A 26,607-nucleotide genomic window follows, 5' to 3' on the forward strand; every position below is an offset into this window, starting at 1 on the left:
TTTTGAGTTTGTCGAAGGCCAGCATGGCTTCAGGAGTCCAGTTCTCCATATCAGCTCCCCTTCTGGTAAGATCAGTTAAAGGTTTAGCAATCACTGAGAACCCTTTAATAAATTTTCTGTAGTAATTGGCGAAACCCAGGAATCTCTGAAGAGCTTTCAGATTCCTGGGGCGTTCCCACTTTTCAATGGCTGCCACTTTAAGGGGATCCATACCAAAAGAACTAGGGGTGATCTTATATCCCAGAAAAGAGACCTCCTGAACACCAAACTGGCACTTCGACAACTTGGCAAATAACTGATTTGGCCTTAGAAGTTCCATAACCCTGCGGATATGGTTGACATGTGAGGACCAATCTGGGGAGAAAATCAAAATATCGTCCAAGTACACCACTACAAAACGACCCAGGTACTCACGAAACACATCATTGACAAAGCGTTGGAAAACTGCGGGTGCATTACACAACCCGAAGGGCATGACCAGGTATTCAAAGTGTCCCTCGGGGGTATTGAATGCAGTCTTCCACTCGTCACCCTCCTTTATACGAATCAAATTTTAGGCCCCCCGGAGGTCGATCTTAGAAAACCACCGGGCTCCTACAATCTGATCAAACAAATTAGGAATCAAAGGAAGCGGGTGTTGATTTTTAATGGTGATTTTATTTAACTCCCGGTAATCAATACAGGGGCGTAATCCACCATCTTTTTTACCTACGAAGAAAAATCCGGCCCCAAGAGGAGAACAGGAGGGACGGATATGGCCCTTATGCAAGCTTTCCTTAACATAATCCCGCATAGCTTCCCTCTCTGGTCTAGACAAATTAAAGATTCGCCCTTTTGGGTATTTAGATTCAGGAACTAAATCAATAGCACAATCGTATGGACGATGAGGGGGTAACTCGTCCACCGATTTTTCATCAAAAACATCAAAAAAATCAGACAGAAACTCGGGGATCTCCCCTTCTAATGCAGAACAACCTGTTAAATTTAAAGAAAGACAGTGAGCAGCACACTCTGGCCCCCATTGAACGAGTTCTCTGCTTGCCCAATCAAAAACAGGATTATGCTGGGTCAACCAGGGCAAACCTAAAATAACATTAGAAGACAAATTGTCCATAACCAAAAAATCAAGACACTCCGAATGGATCGACCCCACTTTCACTTCCAGAGGAGGAGTGATATATTTCACTCTACCTTGAGCCAATGGGGTAAAGTCCGCCCCAGTAATACTCAGCGGGCACTTAAGCTGAAGTGGGCATACCCCCAGACTGGACCAAAACCCGGAATTAATAAAATTAGCTGATGCCCCTGAATCAACATGGGCAAACCCCGAAATACATTTCTCACCCAAACATAGTGAGATAGGGACCATTAGCTTATTCTTATCGAGTGGTACCTGTGCGCCTGAGTGACCCCCTCGATAGTCACTCAGGCTCTGGAGTTTTCCGGCGATGATCCAGGCTTGGAGGTACACTCCCGAACACGGTGTCCAGCTTTGCCACAGTACAGACAGAGGTTATGTTGAATGCGATGGGCTCGTCTAGTTTTCGCATCGGTAGCATCGATCTGCATGGGTTCCTCCGGTGGTGGTAACAGGGAAGGAGGAGGTTTAGAAGGAGACAGAAAAGAGGTAGGGGTTTTACAGAGTTCAGCGGTACCTTTCTCCCTACGTCTGTCCCGCATACGACGATCCACCCTGATGGCTAACGTCATGGTCTCCTCTAACGTTTCAGGGGGTGGATAAGCTACCAACAGGTCCTTTAGCTGCTCAGATAGGCCCACCCGAAACTGATAGCGCAGAGCAGAGTCGTTCCAACCGGATGGGATACACCACTGGCGGAACTCTGCGCAGTATTCCTCAACTGGCCTTTTTCCTTGCTTTAAGGACGTCAATTGTCGCTCGGCTACCGCAGTCCTGTCAGGGTCGTCATACAATAATCCTAAAGCTGAAAAGAAATAATCAACAGAGGTTAACTCTATGGCATTGGGAGGGAGAGAAAATGCCCACTCCTGTGGTGGACCCTGCAGCAGCGACATGATAATCCCCACTCTTTGAGACTTGTCCCCTGAGGAGCGAGGACGTAGTCGAAAAAACAATCGGCACCCCTCTCTGAAGGTCAGAAAATTCCTTCTATCCCCCTTAAATTTTTCTGGGAGTTGTACAGGTGGTTCAGGGGGAGAAGGGGTGGTCATGGTAACTTGTCGGGGAGCAGCCTCCTGCTCCTGGACCCGTTCAGCAAGACTCTGCACCACTGTGTTTAGGTTCTGCATTTGTTCCACTAATGCTTTCATCGGATCCATAATAGAGATCCTGGTGCACGTCACGAAACTGTATCGGCTGGCTATTCTGTCAGGAATAGCAGGTGAAGACAAGACACTTGACAGTGGGCCCTGAATCTTACCCCACCCACTGTCACCTGCCTACTTGCCTCGGTCGACCCTAGGCGGTCGCGGACAACCACGAAGACAATCCCTATGCTGTATACGTGCAAAACATAAAACGCAGACAGACAGACAAACACAATGCGGGGAGTAAACTAGCCGAGTCAGAAACCAAACGAGCAACGCAGTACAAAATCGGAACCGAACGGAGAGTCAGGGGTCAGGCAAAAGGTCAAAATCCAGGCGAGGCAAAAGAGGAAGGATATAGCAGAATACGAGGGACTGGGGAGCTGGGATCAGAAACAACTAATAGCCAGCGATAGAGGCTGGTACTGACAACACTTTATACTGGACCAGGAGTCCGGACCAAAGGCTGATTGGTCCGGCCTCCTGAATCCAGACACATAGCAGCTGGTGCACTGCAGGCTGAGTGGCAGAGAGATCCGTCACTCAGCCTGAGTCCAACAGCACTCAGCTGCTCGGCCGGGCGGCGCTCACTGATGCGAGACCCGCGGCTCCCCTGGTTACTAGGGACGCCGTCGGGTCTCCGTGACGTCACCCGGCCCTGCCGAGGAGGACGGCGCTGCGCTCCAGCCGGCCCAGACGACGCTGGAGCGCGATCAGGTAAGTTACTGACACTTATACCTTCTTTCTGAACAGTCGGCTATAATAATAATAATAATATCTTCTCTATTCTGTGCAAATTGAAACATTATTAGAAATGAAGAACCTGCTAACAACTACGATGGGCCATAGAGGCTGCTGACCGACTGTTCTGTAGAGAAGCGGAAACAGATGACCTATGAAAATGCAGAACCAGTCGAATGAAGTACGTTTAACATTGCAACAAAAAATATGTGTTCTCAGGTACATGGCTATGAAAGGATAATGACATTATAGTCAGAAGATTTTCTATAGCTTCCTAAATATGGCTGCTTAGAATTCAAGAGATAAGGTCACTAGAAAAACTAATCATGGCCTTAGAAACAAAGTACTAGAATCTGAAAATTACTCTTACCGGAGGCGAATAACAAGGTCACTATGGAAATGGATTTTAGAACATAGCAATTATTATCAGCCCCATTGAGTTATAATATGTTAAATCGGATGTGTAAGCGTAAAGGGAATGTATCACCATTAGAGACAGGTAGTAAAACATGTTCTCTTTTTTTCTCATCTTTTTCCATTTTCTGATTGTACCTTATTACCTTTTATCTTTAGTACACTACTATGGGGGCTGCCATCTTGTTTAGGCTATTTTAACAGCATTTAGTGAGATTTTTTACAGCGAGCCCCATGGACCATAGAGGCCCACTTTCATATCTTCTGGTGCACATACTGTCCGTGTATTGGTAAAAGCATAAGGCCCAATCATTTCTATGGTTCTTTGTTCTTTCCGGAATCCATGTTGGTTACAACCTGCCATTGTTTGTTCCCCTTTCGAGGAACAACCTCGCTATTATAACTCAATGGATCCGTGTGTCATACGAATGTCATACGTAAGCACTGACGATGTTTTTTGCAGACCAGATGCAGACATTGGATCCATTGTTTTGCACTAGTATGCAGTAGGCATACAACGACCGATCCGTTATCTACACCTGCTGATCCACATTCCATAGAAAACATCAATATTGCATCCATATGCCATGAGTATTCACAGATCAGCATAAAGAGGAGAATAATGCCTAAAATGCTGAAACCATGCTGCAAAGCTAAGCCATTTAATGGCTTTTCTGGACCGAACACTTCAGGAAAATCTATTCAGATTCATATGGTTCTATGGGGCATGGACACCCTTCAGGATTTTAACTGAAGGGTGGCCGTGCTGGAAAATAAGGTTGGAAATTATAGGACGTTTAATTTTCTGGAATTCCAGCATTGACGCCCCATAGAACCCTATTGTGGCATCCAGAATTCCGGACAACTACAGATGCACATGCACCCTGGCAAATAGAACTAAGAAGGAGTGCTCCCAGCCCTGTCAATCACTTTTGCAGCTGGAGGCAACATTGTGCCTCTGTAACAAGAGCCTGCTCATGCCTGAGCCAGCTCACATTCTGATGATCACATGAGATCTACTGAACAACCTTAATGTATGTAATGATGAAACAATGGTCTATGATATTAAAGGGGTTATCTGGGTAACAAAAACAATATTCTAAATGTTCCCTCTTCCCAATACCACCCTATGTCTAATGTACATGTATAAACTATCTTGCACCCTTTCCCTGTTTTTTTCTCATTTTGATAGGCTTTGAAGATGTAAAATCCTCCTCTCTGGGTGCTGAGCTGGGTACTCACGCTGAGCTCCCTCTTCCCCCCCCCCCTTCCTTTTGTGGTCTGAGGACATGTGATCTCCTCTCTGGGGCCGGGTTAGCTGTCTATTAACTTGGTAACCCGACCCCCAGAAGACATTATCTGCATCATCTCCATGCACCTGTGCTGCTTCCATAGACTTACATGTATCCCTGAGCCTAGGTTTTTGTAATATGAAAAGGTATAGTTCTATCTTTGCTTGCTGTCATTGAATGCAGACATATGTACCTGTCTTTGTGTCACAGCTCTGTATATTGTAAATGTAATAGATGTCCTTAGAGTCTGGATGGAACTAAAATGTTTTTATTCACAGTCAGCAAGCAGAGATCTAAACCTACACTAAACCCCCCACCCCTGGTAAACAGATGCCTGTTATGCAGCACATAGCTGCTACATCATCAGCGAGTATGGAATACATACTGGGGTAATGTGATGCAAAATCAGTGGGAAAAAAAGAAATGACAGCAGTGGGCAGGAAAAAAAGGTAAGTGGATCAATCAGGATCAATGGATTAATCAGGGAAATGCATGATGGGAAATGTAGTTTTCTATCTTGGTAATAGAGCGGCTTACAGAAAAACTTGTAACTTAGGAATGGAAGCAGCTGGAGAGACAGGAGATGGCTCAAAATACTCAGGACGACTTGGCGAGTAAGACCAGTTAGCATTTAATTTTCTCGCTTTTAGGTGGATAACCCCTTTAAATCACATATATTCTCCCCAGCCTCAACTCATTCATTTATCTACAACGCTATTCACAATAACACATGACAAGTGTATTAAAAACCAAATTGGTCTAAAGGAATTGTACCTGGTGAATAAAAGCATCAAGCAAGTTACTCGTAATCCTTCCAGAGAGACCCTCCAAGTAGATAATAACATATTAGTCACAGCTCCACAAAGAGGATAGTCAGCCACTAAAAAACAGGTGAAGACCCAAAAAGAGAGAGAAGAAAGATGATTAGTTCTCTGTATAAGCCTTAATGGAACTCCAGGAAAATGGCTGCAATGTGTTACATCTATTGCTGGTCCTATAAGATAAAACACATGCACTGTGGCTTTAAACCCTGCACTAGTGCACTGGGTTCCTTTAAAAATAATTCTTTTAAAGTTCTATATTGCTGGCTGGGGGAACAAAAAAAAAACTGTACTCATTTTTCCCTGGTTCCCTGCAGCTCATGTTTGTCTCCTTCCTGTCCCACGCCACCTGTCTCTTCTGTCTGAGAGCCCAGAGCAGGACCTCCTCAAGAAGGACAACCCCTTAAAGTGACTCTGTACCCACAATCTGACCTCCCCAAACCACTTGTACCTTCGGATAGCTGCTTTTAATCCAAGATCTGTCCTGCGGTCCATTAGGCAGGTGATGCAGTTATTATCTTAAAGGAGAAGTCCGGCCAAAATTAATTTTTGATATGTTGTTACTTATGAAAAGTTATACAAATTTCTAATGTACATTAATTATGGGAAATGCACATATACTGCTATTTCCCTTAATTTAGTAGATCAGGAAGTGTTAGAATTATCTCTGAAGAAGTGACGTCACGACCCAGGGTGTAATTCCTATGGAGTGTCCAGCAGGGGGCGCTCTCTATATAGAAGTCTATGGGACTTTATTGTTTCTATGGGTTTCTATCTAATGTAATGCAATGTTATGTACAGTGTGCTTTATTGAATGAATACATCTATGGAATACTTTGGGGAGCAAGTGTCCCTGCTCCCCAAAGTATTGCATAAATGTATTAATTCAATACATTCGGATATCACAGTAAGCCCGCCGATCCGCCGCATTTCCGCCGCACGCCGATCCGCTGCATTCCCGCCGATCCGGACCATATACATTGAACTACAGCTCCCATCATCTGCTTCTAGTATGAACAGGTGATGGGAGCTGTAGCTGGGTAATGGATATGACATGCCGCCGGGCGCAGGGGGGAGCCGCTCAGTACACAGCAGCTCTCCCCCCTCCTCCTCCTCCTTCCGGGATAACTTCCGCCTATACCAATGCTGAGTCCCTGCCTGGCCGCCGCTCTCCGCTCTCCCCCCCATACATACCGGCACCCGATGCATCCTGGTGTCCGCGCTGATGCCGGGAGCCGGTATATGAGAGCGGAGAGCGGCGGCCAGGCAGGGACTCAGCAGTGCTATAGGCGGAAGTTATCCCGGAAGGAGGAGGAGGGGGGAGAGCTGCTGTGTACTGAGCGGCTCCCCCCTGCGCCCGGCGGCATGTCATATCCATTACCCAGCTACAGCTCCCATCACCTGTTCATACTAGAAGCAGATGATGGGAGCTGTAGTTCAATGTATATGGTCCGGATCGGCGGGAATGCAGCGGATCGGCGTGCGGCGGAAATTAGGCGGAAATGCGGCGGATCGGCGGGCTTACTGTGATATCCGAATGTATTGAATTAATACATTTATGCAATACTTTGGGGAGCAGGGACACTTGCTCCCCAAAGTGTTCCATAGATGTATTCATTCAATAAAGCACACTGTACATAACATTGCATTACATTAGATAGAAACCCATAGAAACAATAAAGTCCCATAGACTTCTATATAGAGAGCGCCCCCTGCTGGACACTCCATAGGAATTACACCCTGGGTCGTGACGTCACTTCTTCAGAGATAATTCTAACACTTCCTGATCTACTAAATTAAGGGAAATAGCAGTATATGTGCATTTCCCATAATTAATGTACATTAGAAATTTGTATAACTTTTCATAAGTAACAACATATCAAAAATTAATTTTGGCCGGACTTCTCCTTTAACCCTTTAAGGACATGGCCCATTTTCGTTTTTACGTTTTCGGTTTTTCCTCCTTGTGTTTAAAAGGTCATAGCACTTGCATTTTTCCACCTAGAAACCCACATGACCCCTTATTTCTTGCGTCACTAATTGTACTTTGCAATTACAGGCTGAATTTTTGCATAAAGTACACTGCGAAACCAGAAAAAAATTCGAAGTGTGGTGAAATTGAAAAAAAAAACGCATTTCTTTTATTTGGGGGAAATGTGTTTTTACGCCATTCGCCCTGGGGTAAAACTGACTTGTTATGCATGTTCCTCAAGTCGTTACGATTAAAACGATATATAACATGTATAACTTATATTGTATCGGATGGCCTGTAAAAAATTCAAACCGTTGTTAACCAATATACATTCCTTAAAATCGCTCCATTCCCAGGCTTATAGCGCTTTTATCCTTTGGTCTATGGGGCTGTGCGAGGTGTCATTTTTTGCGCCATGATGTGATCTTTCTATCGGTACCTTGATTGCCCATATACGTCTTTTTGATCGCTTTTTATTACATTTTTTCTGGATTTGATGCGACCAAAAATGCGCAATTTTGCACTTTGGGATTTTTTTTGCGCTGACGCCGTTTACCGTACGAGATCAGGAATGTGATTAATTAATAGTTCGGGCGATTACGCACGCGGCGATACCAAACATGTTTATTTATTTATTTATTTGTTTACTTTTATTTAAAACCTGGGGAAAGGGGGGTGATTCAGACTTTTATTAGGGGAGGGGGATTTTTACTATTAACAACACTTTTTTTTTTTTTTTTACACATATACTAGAAGCCCCCCTGGGGGACTTCTAGTATATACACTTTGATCTCTCATAGAGAACTCTGCAGCATAGATATGCTGCAGAGATCCATGAGATCGGCACTCGTTTGCTTTCGGCTGCTGCAGCCGGAAACAAACGAGTGCCGAGCCGAGGACGGCGCCATCTTGGACGCGTCCCCGGCCGGCATCAGTAACGGAGATCGCTCCTCCGGGACAAGGTCCCGGAGGAGCGATCTCCCCCACTAGACACCAGGGAAACGTTGCCTCCGGTAATCGGAGGCAGCTGTCAACTTTGACAGCTGCCTCCGATTAGCTAATTAGCGGGCACGGCGATCGGACCGTGCCCGCTAATAGCGGCGGTCCCGGGCTACACGCGGCACCCGGGATCGCGGCACTTCAAAGCGGGGCCGCCGCGCGGCCCCGCTTTGAAGTGCTAATGAGGACATAGGACGTACCGGTACGTCCTATGTCCTTAAGAGGTTAGAGAACAAATTTTAAACTTACAGCCCCATGCCCTACAGGTGTGGCTTAGAATATCTGTGCCCTAACTTTGCACCACCCCTCCATCCCTCCTCCCCACCCTCTTCATCATTAGGAATGCCACTGGAACATTTTCTCCATGCTGAACATTTGCACTTAAAGATCTAGCCCATGTGCACTGCTGACACAGGGGAAGAATAGGAGACAATCTGCCTGGAGCATTCCTAATGATGAGGAGGGCGGGGAGGAGAGACAGAGAGGTTGTGCCAGCCTAATGCATACACAATCTAGGCCACTCCCGTAGGGCACGGGGCTGCCAGTTTAAAAGTTGTTTTTTAGAACATTAACTGCATCACCTGCCAAATGGACCGCAGGACAGTTCTTGGATTAAAAGCAGCTATCTGAAGGTACAAGTGGTTTTGGGGGGGGTCAGACTGTGGGTACAGAGTCACTTTAAGTCAGTGTGTAAAAATAGATATCACTCTATTAGTGAAATAGAATGCATTGCTGATTATGTAAGGAGAAGTCTGGTGAGGGGACTTTTTTTAAAGGAAAGCAAGGGCAGGGTGGAACAGTAAAAACAAGCGTTACTAACCTCTCCCGTCACTCCGGGACCCCCACTGGGCTCCGGGATCTTCTCCCAGCCGATGTCATGACCCGGCTGATTGCCTGCTCAGCCAATCAGTGACTGGGGCAGGACGCTGCTGCAGTCACTGATTGGCTGAACGGGCAATCCATCAGCTGGGAAGGCATTTTCCCCCTCATCGTGACATTATAAGGCCTTCTGGCGGAGGTCCTTGATCCGGTGTAGAGGTACATGGAGAGGAAAGCTAGTGTTCTGTAGTAAGTTCACACCTGCCCCTGCTGGTTACCCAAAAATAAAAATACAAAAGGAAAGATAAATTTGGTTAAACTTCCAAGAATATGTTTTGCGAAGTGCAATGTCACTTCCCATTCTGGAATTCTTACAGAGTTTTCTTGTGGTTATGGAGGTTTCAGTGGTCTACCATAGGGCTACTATCCATGCTTTACAAGAATGTTTCATATTCTACCCCCTCAACGAATGACCGTGACCATGACATCCAGATGTTAGACTGCTGCTGCGTTACTGTGTCTAATAGTAATCGGAGATACATGGAGAAATATAACGTAGAGAATATGTTACCAATTCCAGCTCCATACAAAAGGAGATAACTACATACTCTCAGCTATGGGACAGAATATGCTGGGACACCGATCCTGCGACATGTCAAACGTTTGTTTTATGACAGTGCCCTTTTAAATAAAGAGTAAAAATAAAAAATGCCCTGTATACAGTTACTTCCTTTTTTCACGCTTGGCCTCAGATTAGTTTCATTATTAAGAAAGCTTTCTGCAGACGTTAAATGATGTCCCCATCAGATATTTCTGTCCTGTTTATTACTTTACCATCTATTACATAGGAAATCCCTTTAACAAATGCAAATTATGTTTATTTCCTGTGGCGTACATAGAGGCCATACAGTCCACAGGGCTGTATATCACATATCAAGTGTTAGACAATTTTTCCTACAATGCTGCTCTATTGAAAAACAATAAACAACTCATGCTTATCTCTCTGCGCTCCCCTGGTGTTCTTTTGCGGTGTCTCTGGTGTTCCCAGCCGAACTGCAGCCGCCACCACTTCCAAGATGTCTTGGAATATCTCCCCATAGTGGCTCAGGGGAATGAGATGGCCACTCCAGAACCTTCACTTTGTTCTGCTGTAGCCACTAACACTTCGACTTGGGCTTGTGATTTGGATAGTCCAAGTACATCCCTTGAGCAACTTCCGGGCTGATGAGCGTGCATTTGCCTCCAGTATTTGCTGATAATGTGCTGCATTCATCTTTCCTTCAACTATGACCAAGTTTCCTGTGCCTTTGAAGCTCAAATGTCCCAAAAACATCAGCGATCCACCTCCGTGCGTTACAATAGTGATGGTGTTCCTTTCATCATAGGCTTGTTGACACCTCTCCAAAAAGTTAAATTTTGGTCTCATCATTCCAAATTACCTTGTTCCAGATGTTTTAACCTTGTCTGTGTGTTTGGCGTATTGTAGGGGAGATACTTTGTGGCATTTGCACAGTAATGGCTTTCTTCTAAATACTTGACCATGCAGCCCATTTTTCTTCAAGTGCCTCCTTATTGTGCATCTTTAAACAGCCACACTGCTATTTTCTAGGGAGTCCTATATTTCAGCTGACGTTACTTGTGAGTTACCAGTGAGAACCCTGGTTTTCCATTTGTTAATCACAGTTTGAACATTTGAGTTATTATCAATTCCTTAAAAATTAGAACAAAGTGAAGGTTCTGGAGTGGCGATCTGAGTCTCCTGATCCCAATATCATTGAGCAACTCTGGGAAAACCTCAAGTGTGCAGTTCATGCAAGACAACCCAGGAATTAATAGGAACTGGAGTTTTTTTGCCAAGAAGAATGGGCAGCTTTACCATCTGAGAAAATGAAGAGCCTCATCCACAACTACCACGAAAGACTTCAAGCTGTCACTGATGTTAGAGGGGGCAATACACGGTATTGAGAACTGGGGTATGTAAACTTTTGATCAGGCTCATTTGGATGTTTTTGGTTGTCATTATGATGTAAAAAGAGAAAACAGTAGATTGAGGATAAATGGCTTCTCCCGACCACTAACCATGAGTGGGAAATTATAATTTTTTTCTTTTTCTGTTATCATTTATATTATTTAAATACATTCACTTAATCATGTAATGTATGTGTACACAAGTGGACTATCCATACAAATAATATATATGATAAAGTAAACAAGCTGCACGAGGGATGTCAGGAAAATTCCCCTACATAATTAATAATGGAACAATGGAATGCACTTGAAACACGGTGAAGTTTAGCAAAACCCCATGTCAAATGTTTTAATATGGTGAAATAAACATTATATTTTAGCCTCTTAAGAACAGTGGATCTACAAATTTGTTTTATGAAGTAGAATTGCTGAGTTGGTGCAATGATCCATGAGAAGGCAATCCTGTTTGTTCAGTACAGGCCCCATGTACCTCTATTGCAGCCCTATTATGGCTCTGTACAAATTTTATCCTTATACAGTAGGGTGCATTAGGTATAAGTTTCCCCTAAACATATTATGAACATATATCTGCAGCAATATCATGGGCAAATGTCCCTTGTAGTGCCTTGCGAAGGCTTAGGAGACGATCACAGAGTTCACTTGCTGCAGCCTATTGGCCCGTGTAAAAGGGCCTTTACTCTGCAAAGAGGAAGTGTGAATCACAGCATGACCGAGACTCATGAGCTAAACCTCTCAATGTGCAGTTCTGCAGAATCTCAGTATAAGAGATAAGGAAACAAGCAAAAGAGAAAATGGATAGATTTTTAAATATTTTTAAAAAAGGTTAAACACATGCTGTAAAAAATTCCATACAAATCACTCGCTTTACAGTAAATGACATTTTACCTTTCGATTTCTTGTTATTCCAGGTGGATCAAGAAAAAAATCATGCCTCAACAAATGACAGTCCGTTGACACCATACAGTAATCCAGGTTTTTAGTTCAGTAGCTGTGCATTCTTGCCCCAAAAATCTAGTTTGCTTCAGATAGCTGATCACTTTTTATTCTATTTTTGCAATCTGCAATTTTGTACTTTGGCGGGTTTTCGCTCTTACACTGTTTTCCGTGCGAGATCAGGGATGTGATCAGTGCATAGCTTGGGGCGATTTCACACATGGCAATACCAAATATGTTAATTTTTTGTTAAGATTTTTTTATTTAAAAAATGGGGAAAGGGGGTGATCTTAACTTTATTTTTTACACTTTTTTATGCATTTATGTATACTACTATTGCTCATAGAGATCAATGCAGTACAAAGACATTACATTGATCGATCTTCGCTCAACTGCAACAAGCTGCTAAAGGCAGCATATAGCAATCCTAGAGCCACAGCAGCCTAGCTGAGGATTGGAATAGATCGGCTTTCTGCGATCGCATCCCACCAATTCCCCCTACCAATTAATTAATTAGCCAGCTGGGCCAATTTTCCCCAGTTGCTGATAGCAGTCCGGAGGCACAGTGTATAGAGTGGGCTCACATAGTTTATAACCATAATCAACAGTGTGTAAAAATAGCCTACCACCTCTACATTATCGGTTTTGGGAACCCACCAGGCTGCTTGCTTTCAACGTAATGAACAAGGTCTAGTAGTGACCACATTCTGTCAATTTTCTAAAATATACAGGGTTATTTGTGGGACTGTCTGCTCCCCAGAGTTCCACTAAACTGCATACACTGAAATGGTTAGCACTCAGACTTCCGATTTACTATTATATGATCATATAGGTTTTGGGAGGAAACACTCCTTAGAGTAGGGGTCTATTGATTAATAAGGCAGAGAGCACACAGTGATCACTCAGTCCTGACCATCTTCATCAAAAAACTGCAGTTTTTTTTTGTTTTTGTTTTTTTTTTTATAAATAAGAGCTGTTATTTTGTATGGCGCCTGTAAATAATGAGCACGTTCATTTTTTAGGACATCATCATCATCATCAAAGAGCGTCCGTTTTCTTTTTCTCACTTTAAAAACTGGTGTGAATATAGTCACAACCTGCAAAGAACTTGGGTAATTTCCATGTACCCACTGAATACTACCCGACTGTTCTCAGTTATGTTTGATCATCCTTTCAAAAATTTTATGAACTTTTATATGTTCCTGTTTAAATAATTCTTCACTTCCAGTCAATGTTAATAAAAAAACACCCTGAAAAGTTTGAATGTAGGCTTCATATTTCTTTGGAGTGTAATTACAGAGAGAGGACACGATGTGACAGTAATAGATGGGGGTCTTGTTTTACTCTGTGATCCAATGTGAACTATTGTGCTTATAACTTGAGGAAAGTCATTCTTTCCCCCAGTGATTATAGCACTTTGGGCAGGAAGCCACGCTGCTGGCAAAAATGTAAGGCAGGAATAAGCAATTTATTTATTAGAAAACAGTGACTGTTAATGTATATAAATGTGCTTGGCGTCAACCCCAGTCATAATGTGTCTTCACCTTAATGTGATTTAGGCTATTCCATGTAGATTGTCAAAGGAAAGTAGTATTTTAGATCTAACCTCTCCAATTATTCACGTTGACAGTACCACTGGCTGAGCCGAGTATTTCTCTGAAACAAAAGTAACAGTAATGGAAAAATGACAGTCACTGGTAAGTCTGGTCTTAAAGGGAACCAATCACTCGAAAAATGCCCAGGAAGCTATACGTACAGTGTAATGACGCCCCCTGCACTGTTTCCAAATGTGTAATTGACACCTATAAGCTTTGCACATAACCCCCAAAAATGAAGTTTGTAAATGTCCAGCACCATATGCAAATTACCCTCAACTAGTCATGTGGGCGTTCCTCAGTGCCAAACTAGTCACTGGGTTGGCAGTAATCCAGCCTATCTGGGAGCGTCGGAACTTAGAGGCGGCCCCTCTCTGACATGCAGCAGGCTCCTGCATTAAGAATCACACCCACAGGGGCTGTCCCTGGGCACAAAGGGAGTTAGTGTCAGGACGGGGAGGTAGGGACAATAGGAGAAAGTGGGCCCTACGCCTGAACCCACCCACTGTCCCTACCTACTTGCCTCAATCGGCCCTAGGCAGCCGCAGACAACCACAAAGACGTTCCCTGTACTGATTAAGTGTAACACAGAACAAGACAGACAGACAAACACAATAAAGGGAGTCAACAAGCCAAGTCAGAAATAAAGGGGCAGTGCAGTACAAAAGATCAAACGGACACTCAAAGGTCAGGCTGGAGGTCAGGTAACAAGTCAAGCAAGCAGAGGAATTAGGTACGGGGATCACAGGAGTAGACAGGGGGAGCTGGGATCAGGGTATTAACCTTAATAGCCAGCAGGGAAAGACTGGTTTTGCTTTCATTTATGAGGATCAAGAGCCCGGTCCGGATCCCCATTGGACCGGCGCTCTGATCCTCAAGGTTCCGGACAGGCAAAGGCATGTGTCAATCAAACCACACTGCTCAGCTGCAGCGATCAAGGCTAGCGGTGAGCAGTGTAACTCCTGCATTGCTAGGAAGCTGAAAAGCAAGCGGGTGTGTTAACCAAAAAATAAAAACAGGCTTACTGCACATTCCTGACAGTTAGCTTAGAAAACCTACTTCCATTGACTTCGGTACACAGGAAAAAAGTGCAGCACAGAGGCTTCGTAGTTAGCACTATCACCTTGGAGCCCTGGGTTCCTGGGTTCACATCCCACCAAGGACAACATCTTCAAGGAGTTTGTATGTTTTCCCTGTGTTGGCGTGCGTTTCCTCCCACACTCCAAAAGATTCAGAGAGGTGGATTTAGATTGTGAGTCCTAATGGGGACAGGGAGTAATAAGAAGTGCTGTGGAGTGAGTAGCCCAATATAATCAAGTAAAGTTACTTTTTTATGTGTGGTTTAGCGCTGAAGTTGTCACATCCGCGGCCGTGGCACATACCTCTCGCCGCGCAGCTGCTGCCCCATCTCCTGCTCTGTGCCGGGGTTCCTCCTCCTTCAGCTCCCTGTCAGCTCGACGGCACGTCTCTGTCTCCTAGGGAGCGCGTGCGCAGGCTCTGCTGTAACTTAAAGGGTCACTGTGCCTTTAATTGACTGCTGCTCTGAGGCTCTCCTACAAATTGCAGCCTTGCCCCACCACAGGTGTTGGAGCCTCTGTATGCTTTCATTAGTGTGTAGTCCCAGCTCTCCTGTATCCAGCCTGTGTATCCTAGATGTATACTCCTGCCTGTGTATCCTGCCCTTTTATCCTGTCAAGCGGTTCTAGCCTATCTGCCTACTTGTCTCCTGCTGCATCTCGCCACCACCACTAGCAAGCCAAGCCAGGGGTAGCGACCTGGGGGTCGCCTGCCGCAGCAAATCAATCCTGCCTTGCGGTGGGCTCTGGTGAAGACCAGCGCCCCTTAGACTCCGCTCCCTGGTGCGGCTTACGTCATCGCTAGTGGTGGCACAGGGGAACCACAACTCCCAGCGTTACAGAAGTCAATGAAGACTTCGGGGCTGCCCCCTGGATTGACCGTTGCTCAGTGACGGGCTGCATGTGGGCACAGATAATGCAGAGGAGTCCACTAAAAACACATATAGGCCATGCCCACCCAGTATCTTCTGTTGGCAGTTTTTGACAGCGTTTTCTTTTTGCAGCCAAATGACGCCTGTTATTTTAAAATAATGGTTGCTGTCTGGCCTTGAAATGATGGCTGTCTGAAAAAACGTCCATCAAACATTTTGGTCAGTATACTGTAAGTCAGTGATTTTCAACCTTTTTTGAACCGCGGCACACTTTTTATACTTAAAAAATCCCGGGGCACACCACCAACCAAAATGGCACAAAATGGCACAAAATGACACTAAAACAGTACATATTATACATATAGTTAATAATATAGATTCTAAATGTATTTATACTCAGTGTGAAACCTGGGCCTGTTTTCTTCTCCCTCCTGTGCTTCTCTCCACCATACTTCTCTCCTGTGCTTCTCTCCACCATACTTCTCCCCCCTGCTTCTCTCCTGTGCTTCTCTCCCCCATGCTTCTCTCCTGTGCTTCTCTCCACCATACTTCTCCCCCCTGCTTCTCTCCTGTGCTTCTCTCCCCCATGCTTCTCTCCTGTGCTTCTCTCCCCCATGCTTCTCTCCTGTGCTTCTCTCCACCATACTTCTCCCCCCTGCTTCTCTCCTGTGCTTCTCTCCCCCATGCTTCTCTCCTGTGCTTCTCTCCCCCATGTTTCTCTCCTGTGCTTCTCTCCACCATACTTCTCCCCCCTGCTTCTCTCCTGTGCTTCTCTCCCCCATGCTTCTCTCCTGTGCTTCTCTCCCCCCTGCTTCTCTCCTGTGCTTCTCTCCACCATACTTCTCCCCCCTGCTTTTCTCCTGTGCTTCTCTCCCCCATGCTTCTCTCCTGTGCTTCTCTCCACTATACTTCTCCCCCCTGCTTCTCTCCTGTGCTTCTCTCCCCCATGCTTCTCTCCTGTGCTTCTCTCCCCCATGTTTCTCTCCTGTGCTTCTCTCCACCATACTTCTCCCCCCTGCTTCTCTCCTGTGCTTCTCTCCCCCATGCTTCTCTCCTGTGCTTCTCTCCCCCCTGCTTCTCTCCTGTGCTTCTCTCCACCATACTTCTCCCCCCTGCTTTTCTCCTGTGCTTCTCTCCCCCATGCTTCTCTCCTGTGCTTCTCTCCACCATACTTCTCCCCCCTGCTTCTCTCCTGTGCTTCTCTCCCCCATGCTTCTCTCCTGTGCTTCTCTCCCCCATGTTTCTCTCCTGTGCTTCTCTCCACCATACTTCTCCCCCCTGCTTCTCTCCTGTGCTTCTCTCCCCCATGCTTCTCTCCTGTGCTTCTCTCCCCCCTGCTTCTCTCCACCATACTTCTCCCCCCTGCTTTTCTCCTGTGCTTCTCTCCCCCATGCTTCTCTCCTGTGCTTCTCTCCACTATACTTCTCCCCCCTGCTTCTCTCCTGTGCTTCTCTCCCCCATGCTTCTCTCCTGTGCTTCTCTCCACCAAACTTCTCTCCCCCCTGCTTCTCTCCTCTGTTTATCTACCCCATCCCCAGGTTTCTCTCCCCCCCTTCCTCCTCACCTCCTCCGAGATGGTCGCCACTGCTGTCCGCCTCACCTACTGGCCACCCGTAGGGCCCGGACGTGCTCCTCCAATCAGCGGAGACCGGGAGTGTGGTGCGCTGCAGCGGGCCGTAGCGCACACGTTGATTGGATGCGTGCATTACGGCCCGCCGCAGCGCACCACGCAACCGCCCACATTATAATCCGACACTGATCGCTGCGCATTGCCGGGGAACAAAACACAGGGGCACCATAGTTTGGGGAACTTTCCCCACGGCACATCCGACCATGTGTCGCGGCACACTGGTTGAAAATCACTGCTGTAAGTAGCCAAAACCAAACAAAATACTATGTGTGACTATAGCCTTAAAGTGATACTGTCACCCCCGTTTAAATTGGTGCTGTTTTCTGCACCATCAATTAGCGCTTCTGCTGCACACTGCAAAACTACCTTTCTCAATGTTGTCCAAGTCTTCTTTTATGTCCAAAAACATGTTTATTGATTGTTGGACAGTGTCACAGAGGTGGGGCTTCTCGGCCGTTAAAGCCCCTCTTCCCACTTCGCCCTGGCCTAGATTACAGCGCTGGACGAAAGATGGAAGAGGAGACTTAACGACGAGAAGCCCCGCCTCTGTGTGTGCACTGCTAGCTAATTTTCCAATGAATTTAGTGGAGTACAATATTACATTAAAAATGCAATCATATTCTCCCGCTCAAAATTACTGCCGTATTTTGATATTATTTTACTGTGTGTAAACATATTATATTTTTTCTGGTATATGATTTGGCCAAAAATCTGATAACTGTCAGATTAGTGATCTACTAGTACAGCCTGTCTATGGTAGGCTGTAATAGCAGATCTATCACGTCAGCCAAGAAGGTCTTGGGTGGAGCCAGTCACACCCTAGACATTACCCAGATATAGCTTTTAACTGTCTAGATGCCTCTCTCAGCACTGACAGTGTCATCTAGAAGGTTTAATATATAGCACTGGACTGAGTGTTAATGCTGGTTATTAACAGTAAGGCCGGGTTCATACTACGTGAAAAACACGTCCGTATAACGGCCGTAGTTGTGTAAACAACGGGCGTTATTTTGATGAAAGACATGGAGGCTTAAAGGGTTAAAATAAAACTATGACAAAAAAATTGCTACTAAAACAGGCCCGTAGCTGGCAGCTTTTAACTATAAAACATCATGTATAAGGGTGGGTTCATACTGAGGAATTCTCACGGATAAACTCCACAGAATTCTGTCGGCTTTCTGCGCAGTCACTTCTTTCGACAGACAGCGGAATACGCCGGCCCATAGAATGGTGTCTATGAAGTCGGCGGAAAGGCGTGCGGCCGTGCGCGAGGACAGCCGACTGAATTTCGCTGAGTTTATCCGCGAGAATTCCTTAGTATGAACCCACCCTAACAATAAAAAAGAAACTCTAAGGTGCTAGGTTCCTATCCAGAACTGCAAGGACAAATTTGGGCTTGGTCTGTTGCCAGACACCACAGAGGAAATGTAATGGTATCATAAAAAGAAACTTACCAGAAAATAAGCAGCTAACTACAATATACATTTTTACCACTAGATGGCGCTTCAGACTATCGTACTTTAGGAAACTGACAAAATTATACATTGCATAATGTGTGTGTTCTAGTTAAGGGAATCTTTTCACAATATCTTGGAAATATTTGCTATATTTAGTGAACACATGGATTATACGATATCTTCTGTATACTGGTTTTAATTTTTAAGTCTTATGGTGCGTTTACACGTAACGATTATCGTACAAATTTCGAATTCGAACGATAATCGTACGTGTAAACGCAGCGAACGATCATACGACGAACGATACATCGCACATTTTGATCTTTCAACATGTTATCAAATCGTTGTTCGTTGTTCGCAAAAAATTCGCAAGTCGTTCCGTGTGAACAGTCGTTCGCCGATTTAACCAATGTGTGAGATAGGCTTAAGCGTTCGCAAAACGATCGCACAACGAATTTTCCGTACGATATATCGTACCGTCTAAACGCTGCTCGTTATGAAAAAAAAAAAGTTACTCCGACATCATTAATCGTATGATCGGGCCAATTATCGTTACGTGTAAACGCAGCATTACATGCAGATTTTACAGATGTTTGGCTGCAATTGTCACCTTTTGCTTTGTAACGGAAAACTGCTGTATGCCCACATATCTGTGTTACTTTCTGCACTGCGTAATTTTGTAAAACCCTATTCACATACTCAATATTGTACTATGTTGTAGAGTTAGATCCTATTCACACGTCTATAATTTAGGACCAATAAATTTCAATGACCCTGTTCAACCATCCGGACGTGTGTACAGGGCCGTACAGAACTGCTATTGTGCCACGGATCACTATCTTCTATGTAGTGGTCCATGAATTGCACAGCACTACGGATGTCTAAATGAAGCCGTACAGTACAGGATTTGTTTGGAAAATCTGCAACAATCCCACATGTGTGATCAGAAACACATATGCAGGAGCCAAATCCTCTTCCACCCAAACTGCCCCCATTGATTTTAATGTACTGCTCCCTATCCCACTGCTGCTTTAACATGTCATTTCCCCTTACCCCCTACATTAGCAGTTGGTAATCGCAGGTTGGTAATCGCTGCTCACTAATTCCAACACCTTAGCCTTCTAGACTACAATGTATGGTTACAAAGAAAATATTTATTAAATATTTGCTTTTCAAGGTTTGTTTGCTTAAATGTCTGTGAAATCTATTTTTCCAGTTGCATAAATGGAAATTTGAAACACTAGCAAAAAGAACATTAACAATTGGTATATAAAAAACATTGACTTGTATTGAGAAGAGCACTTCAAGTAGTAAGGATGCCCTCACACATCCTTTTTGTGTGGTGTTTTTCAAGCCTCCAAAAAACATAAACTGCCAATGTGTTTTCTCCATGCATTTGCATTTTTTCTTGCGTTTTTGACTTTACGTGTGAATGTTCCCTTTTGTGGTTTAGGCGTGTTTTTTTTTCCCTCTGCCATCACATGACCTGGTTGCAAAAGGTGACAAAAATGCCCCCCAAAAAAACACCTTACGCACACAGCAATGGTGTTTTTGAGACAAATAGAACAATCCCATTGAAGTCTATGGTAGAAATAAATCCCACACTCTCAGCATGCTGCATTTTGGAAAAACTTCCACAGAACCCTTAAAAATGCCAGAAAAGAGATAAAATCACTGTGTGTGTGTGTATGTGTGTAAGGATCCTATTCCACGGTCCAATGAGGGCCCGATCAACAATGTAAACGAGCGCCGATCTGCTAGATTGGCGCTCATTTACTGGGCCTATTCCATGGCCCGATAATTTTTTAGCGAGGGCTGCAGGGGCATCATTACCGATGTCCTTGAAGCCCTTGTTTAAACATCATACTTTACCTATCCAGGCTGCAGGTCTTCTCCTGCGCTCCTTCTCCCCGGGTCCCGCGCGCAGCAGCAGCTTCGGAGCGGCCTGTCTGAACTGACAGACCGCTCAGCCAATCCCTGGCCGCGGTGGTCCTGGCCAGTGATTAAGCTGCTGCTGCACGCGAGACCGGGAGAAAGAGTGCAGGAGAAGATCTACAGTCTGGATCAGTAAAGTAAGATGTTTTTAAATCGTCGGTCGTCCGCCGCGCAGTGCCCAATGATTTTAGGTTTGCGCCGAAATAAACGATCAGCCGATGACACGATCATCGGCTTATCGTTGTCTCTATTCCGATTCGGCCGAATATCGCTCCGTGGAATAGGCCCCTAAGGGAGATCATAAATTTCCATTGACCTCCAGCTAACATCTGGCCGCTGGTGTTCTTATTGGCGTTTTTCCAGGATTTTAAGGCAGTGTGAAGCCAGCCTAAATGCAGAGACATAGTAAGAATCAATACAAGTCTATTTAATATTTTTGTTAATCAACCAAAAAATATAAAAAGAGCAAAACATTTTAAATAATTAAATAATTGTGATTCTGTAAAAGTTGTGCAGAATACAAGGGGCTGTCCGGGAAGCAGGGAAAGGTCTGTTACTTTCCCCGTACAGAGAAAAAAAAAGCTACCTGGTGAAAAAATTAAAACTTTACCGCTCTTAGAATGTGGTGAAACAACACCTATTTCATGCAACACCTATTTATGGTGCAAAAGTAGTAAAATATGCAGGCAACTATAAATATGTGGTGTCACAATATACACACCTTAGACTTTGATCGCCAAACCCAGTCAGTGTAGGGTGTATGGGGCCATCCTGAACAACCACCAACAAATGATGTTGGTGGTGATACAGCACTCTCACTACAGCTTACTCTGCCCCATAGAGTGTGCTGAACATTCCTGTGTATGGGAAGGACAGGCGGCTGGAGATATAACTGACAGTAAGGCCCTGTTCACACTACGCAATTGGCGCTGAGATTCCGTACGGAACCCCCCACGCGGACCCGACGCCGAATCCTGCCTTCTATCAGTTTGAATGGGAGGGCTTGCGCACCTCTGCTCTCTGCACAAAGAATTGACATGTCAGTGGAGAGGGGTGGAGAGGTGCGGAGATGCGCAGGCCCTTTCAGTCAAACTGATAGAAGGCAGGATTCGATTCCGTTGAGTGAACGGAGCCTAATTGAAAGTGTATGGCCACCTTTATGCAGCGATATCCCCTCTAATTACATACTGTTGCATACATGGGATAGACCCTTTTCTATATCTATACTATAGCACATGAATGTAATGGAGGAGAGAACACTTGCTCGGGGTCCTACTATTACCCAAATCGGAGAATTGCAGCAAGGAACCTCGTCTCTGGAGGAGCCAGCTCCGGACTTTATGTGTTGATTGCCCACTGATGTCCTCTGAGTAGACACTTGGAACAAACTTCCAGCAGATGTGGTAGGTAAATCTACAATAACTGAATGTAAACCTGCCTGGTATATACATATATCTATCCTAAGATGATAAGAAGGGAAATACTAAAAGGGCAGACTAGACGGACCAGGTGGTCTTTCTGCTGACAATCTTCAATTTTTCTATGAATTCCCTCCTTGGATTTATTACTCATAGCTGCTTAGTCCAGGGATATCATCAGGCTTTTATGGCATGCTGTGCTCTCTGTAACATACTGTGATTTATTCCAAACCACAACATGCTCTATCCCTCAGGATACATATAGGAAGGCCATGACTTGGTGCAAGTATGTCTTACTGTACAAGTAATAAATCTATAATGTGATGTCCTAACTTTTAATAAATATCAAAAACTTTTTGCCAAATATTATTTTTTTTGTTAATGGGTCACAGTGATGAATCTTTAACTCCTTCCTACCCTGCACTGTATAGTTATGGCGCAAAAGAAAGGTATATTGGTAATGAGCATTGCTAAGATTGTTCATTTACCCCAAAATTTTCCCATGTCATGGTCTGTTTCCCCGAAGCGATAATTTGCCCAAATAGACCGATTTTAAAGCAACAAATTCGTTTTTATAACGATCAGCGTTTAAACGAATAAATTGTTCGAAAAATCGGTAGAAAATTCATTAGAAAAATCGTTATTGCAATTGTTTTTAAGATCGCTTAAGCCCATCTCACACATAGGGTAAATCTTTGAAAGACTGTTTACAAATTTTTAGCGAACGACCAACGACAATTTAAGAACATGTTCAAAGATCAAAATGAACGATTTCTCGCTTGTCGCTTGATCGTTCGCTGTGTTTACACATGCCAATTATCGCTCAAATGCAATCGTTATCGCGAAGATTCGAACGATAATCGTTCCGTGTAAACGCAGCATAAAAGAGACAGTGATCAGCGATAAACAAAAAAAATTCAGCAATATAAATTCTCATTATCGCCAACACATGTCCCTGTCTAAAAAGGCAATGTGCAGCTTATAACAATGTATTTAAATGGTCGCACGAATGATACAGCTACAAGTATAAACTGTGTGTGGATGAAATTTCACTACCTGACCCCTTCGGTTTTAGAGAGATAAGCCGCTGACAGAACAGAGTACCTATCACTTTTGGGAACTGGAAATGGTGTAGGCTCCACCGTAATTGTATTGCAACGCAATCAACGTTGCTTCAGGGAGTTCCATACCCCGCTTGCATCATAGGAAGATCAGCAGCATTTTTTCGGTGATAGGTAGACTTTAAGGCCCTCATACAACTTTATGAACAATTGCCTGTCTTCCCCACACACAGGAACATTCGGCACAGCCTAGCAGTCCTGTGATCTCTATGGGGAGGGGTAAGCCGTAGCCAGAAAGCCAGAAACAGTGTGGTTTATCTCTCTCTGAACAAAGGGGTCGGCTGTGACCTCTATCACCACAGACATCATCATCGTGGTTGTTTGGGGGAGTGGCAGGTTAGACCGATGAGAGTCTGAAGTGTATGGGGACCTTTACCACTCCCCATAGGGAACTAACTGAATGTTCATGTGTATGGGGGGGATGGGAGAGATAACAACCGTTCGGTACACAGTTATCGAATGTGTATAGGCTTCTTTATTCACTTCTACAAGGCTGCTAAGGAGAAGCTTCCCATATTGAAAATGAGTCTTTTTTCCATTCACTAGATTTTTACGGAAGGGTTATGTCGGTGACATAAACTACCCCAAAAAATTTTATCATTACATTTTCACTGCACAAATATTTTATGATAAGAAAAAGGATAAAAGTACAATTGGTCCCGCTTAAAAAAAAAAAGGCACATGTGACTCCACGGATAGAAGAAATGGAGAATTATGGTTTTGAGAGACTGAAGAGGTAAAAAAAACTGGTGTGTCCATAAAGGGGTTAAAAACTTATCCTACAAAATATAAGCCTTCATATTGCTCTGTGGATGGAAAACAGATATCTGGGGATAAAAAGAAAAAAATTGGGGTAATTTTTCTTCTTTTCGTTAAAACACATTCAAAATCTTGTCAAGTAACACTCTGCTGTTAAAGGGGTACTCTGGGTGGGAGGCCTTTTTTCACTATGGCCGGAGAGGGGGTGGATGAATGCAACGAGGTCGTCACGTCTCAAGACCCGTCTCAAACCAGGAAGCAGCTGGGGACCAGAGCAGCGTGATACGGGCCCCAGTGCTGAAAGCGGGGAGGTAAGTGGACATTGTTGCTTTCATTGACCCCCTCTCTGGCCATAGTAAAAAAAAAAAAAAAAGGCCTCCCAACCGAAGTACCCCTTAACCCCTTTCCACAGAAGGACGTACCGGTACATTCTGCGGCGGGTGGGGAGGTTCAGAGGGGGGCCTTGCCGTGACCCCGCTCTGAACTGCCGCGATCCTGTCTGCTTGCTGCAGCCCTGGACCGCGGCTATTAACAGGTGCGGTCGATTGTCGCATCTGCTAATTAGGACAGTTAAATGCAGCTGTCATGTTTGACATTTAAATGTCCATTATAGCCCCCATCCCTGGTGTCTAGTGGCCAGATCTGTTGTACTGGCTGGGCCCGAGACTTAGTGTCGCAATGATGCTAATGTCAATCTGTGTATCTGGTCTGCAGCAGACCAAAGTAATAGAGCACTGACTAGAGATGAGCGAATACGATTTGATCGAGTAGGTATTCGATCGAATATTGTGGTATTAGAAAGATTCTAATTCAATCGAGTAGGGAGTCAAATGCGCTGGAAACATTCGAAAGCCCTCCCATCGCAGTTGGCGCTTTTTTTAATCCAATGACCATGCAGGGAGGCCGTGAGGGACCCTGGGAGTACGCACGTAGCACGAAAATGGCATCTACCCTCATTAGATAGCTGTACCACATGACCTTGAATCTTAAATACTTGGCTCCCGCCTCTCAACCGCAGATGCGCTTTCAACAGTGGCGTAGCCACCGTGGTCGCGGGGGTCGCCGCCGCGACCGGGCCCGCCACAAGGGGGGCCCGCGGGGCCCCCCGATCAATCACTCTTGTGACCGCAAGCATTGTTTTGCTTGCGGTCACAAGAGTCCGGCTCCGTCTTCCCCCGGCTGCTGCGCGGCTGCCGGGGGTGTCGCGTCTTACCCCCGGCAGCGCGCGCATCCCAGAGCTCCCTGCGCGCCTTGGGCCCTGACTTCCGGTTTCCGGCGCGCAGGGAGTTCTGGGATGCGCGCGCTGCCGGGGGTAAGACGCGACACCCCCGGCAGCCGGGGACAGACCGAAGGAGTGAGGATCAACGTGGGAGCGCGTTGTCAGGTGAGTTAAGTCTTGTTTTTTTATCAGCCTGTACCGGTGGGGGGAAAGGAGGGGGCCATCTATGAGGGTGGGGGGAAAGGAGGGGGCCATCTATGAGGGTGGGGGGAAAGGAGGGGGCCATCTATGAGGGTGGGGGGAAAGGAGGGGGGCATCTATGAGGGTGGGGGGAAAGGAGGGGGGCATCTATGAGGGTGGGGGGAAAGAGGGGGGGCATCTATGAGGGTGGGGGGAAAGAGGGGGGGCATCTATGAGGGTGGGGGGAAAGAGGGGGGGCATCTATGAGGGTGGGGGGAAAGAGGGGGGGCATCTATGAGGGTGGGGGGGAAGGAGGGGGGCATCTATGAGGGTGGGGGGAAAGAGGGGCCATATCTATGAGGGTGGGGGAAAAGAGGGGGCATCTATGAGGGGGGGGGGGGGGAGGGGACCATCTATAAAGGGGGGGAAAGGGGACCATCTATAAGGGAGGGGGGGAAAGGGGACCATCTATAAGGGAGGGGGGGGGGGAGGGGACCATCTATAAGGGAGGGGGGGGGAAGGGGACCATCTATAAGGGGGGGGGGGGAAGGGGACCATCTATAAGGGAGGGGGGGGGAAGGGGACCATCTATAAGGGAGGGTGGGGGGAGAGGGGACCATCCATAAGGGAGGGTGAGGAGAGAGGGGGCCATCTATGAGGGTGGGGGGAAAGAGGGGCCATCTATGAGGGTGGGGGGAAAGAGGAGCCATCTATGAGGGTGGGGGGAAAGAGGGGCCATCTATGAGGGTGGGGGGAAAGAGGAGCCATCTATGAGGGTGGGGGGAAAGAGGGGCCATCTATGAGGGTGGGGGGAAAGAGGGGCCATCTATGAGGGTGGGGGGGGGAAAGGGGACCATCTATAAAGGGGGGGAAAGGGGACCATCTATAAGGGAGGGGGGGAAAGGGGACCATCTATAAGGGAGGGGGGAAAGGGGACCATCTATAAGGGAGGGGGGGAAAGGGGACCATCTATAAGGGAGGGGGGAAAGGGGACCATCTATAAGGGAGGGGGGGAAGGGGACCATCTATAAGGGAGGGGGGGAAAGGGGACCATCTCTAAGGGAGGGGGGAAAGGGGAC

General features: G+C 45.7%; 1 protein-coding gene across 1 annotated transcript in view; it reads right to left on the reverse strand.

Annotated features, from left to right (window-relative positions):
* Nucleotides 1-26,607, reverse strand: part of CD40 (CD40 molecule) — a 91,833-nt gene that overhangs the window by 59,676 nt on the left and 5,550 nt on the right. The window contains exon 2 of the mRNA XM_069952051.1: nt 5,508-5,613. The gene's annotated coding sequence lies outside the window, so the exon portion shown is untranslated. The remainder of the gene's footprint in view (nt 1-5,507; nt 5,614-26,607) is intronic.

The sequence above is a fragment of the Dendropsophus ebraccatus genome, chromosome 14 (genome assembly GCF_027789765.1).
Source record: "Dendropsophus ebraccatus isolate aDenEbr1 chromosome 14, aDenEbr1.pat, whole genome shotgun sequence".
In the NCBI taxonomy this organism is placed as follows: domain Eukaryota; kingdom Metazoa; phylum Chordata; class Amphibia; order Anura; family Hylidae; genus Dendropsophus; species Dendropsophus ebraccatus.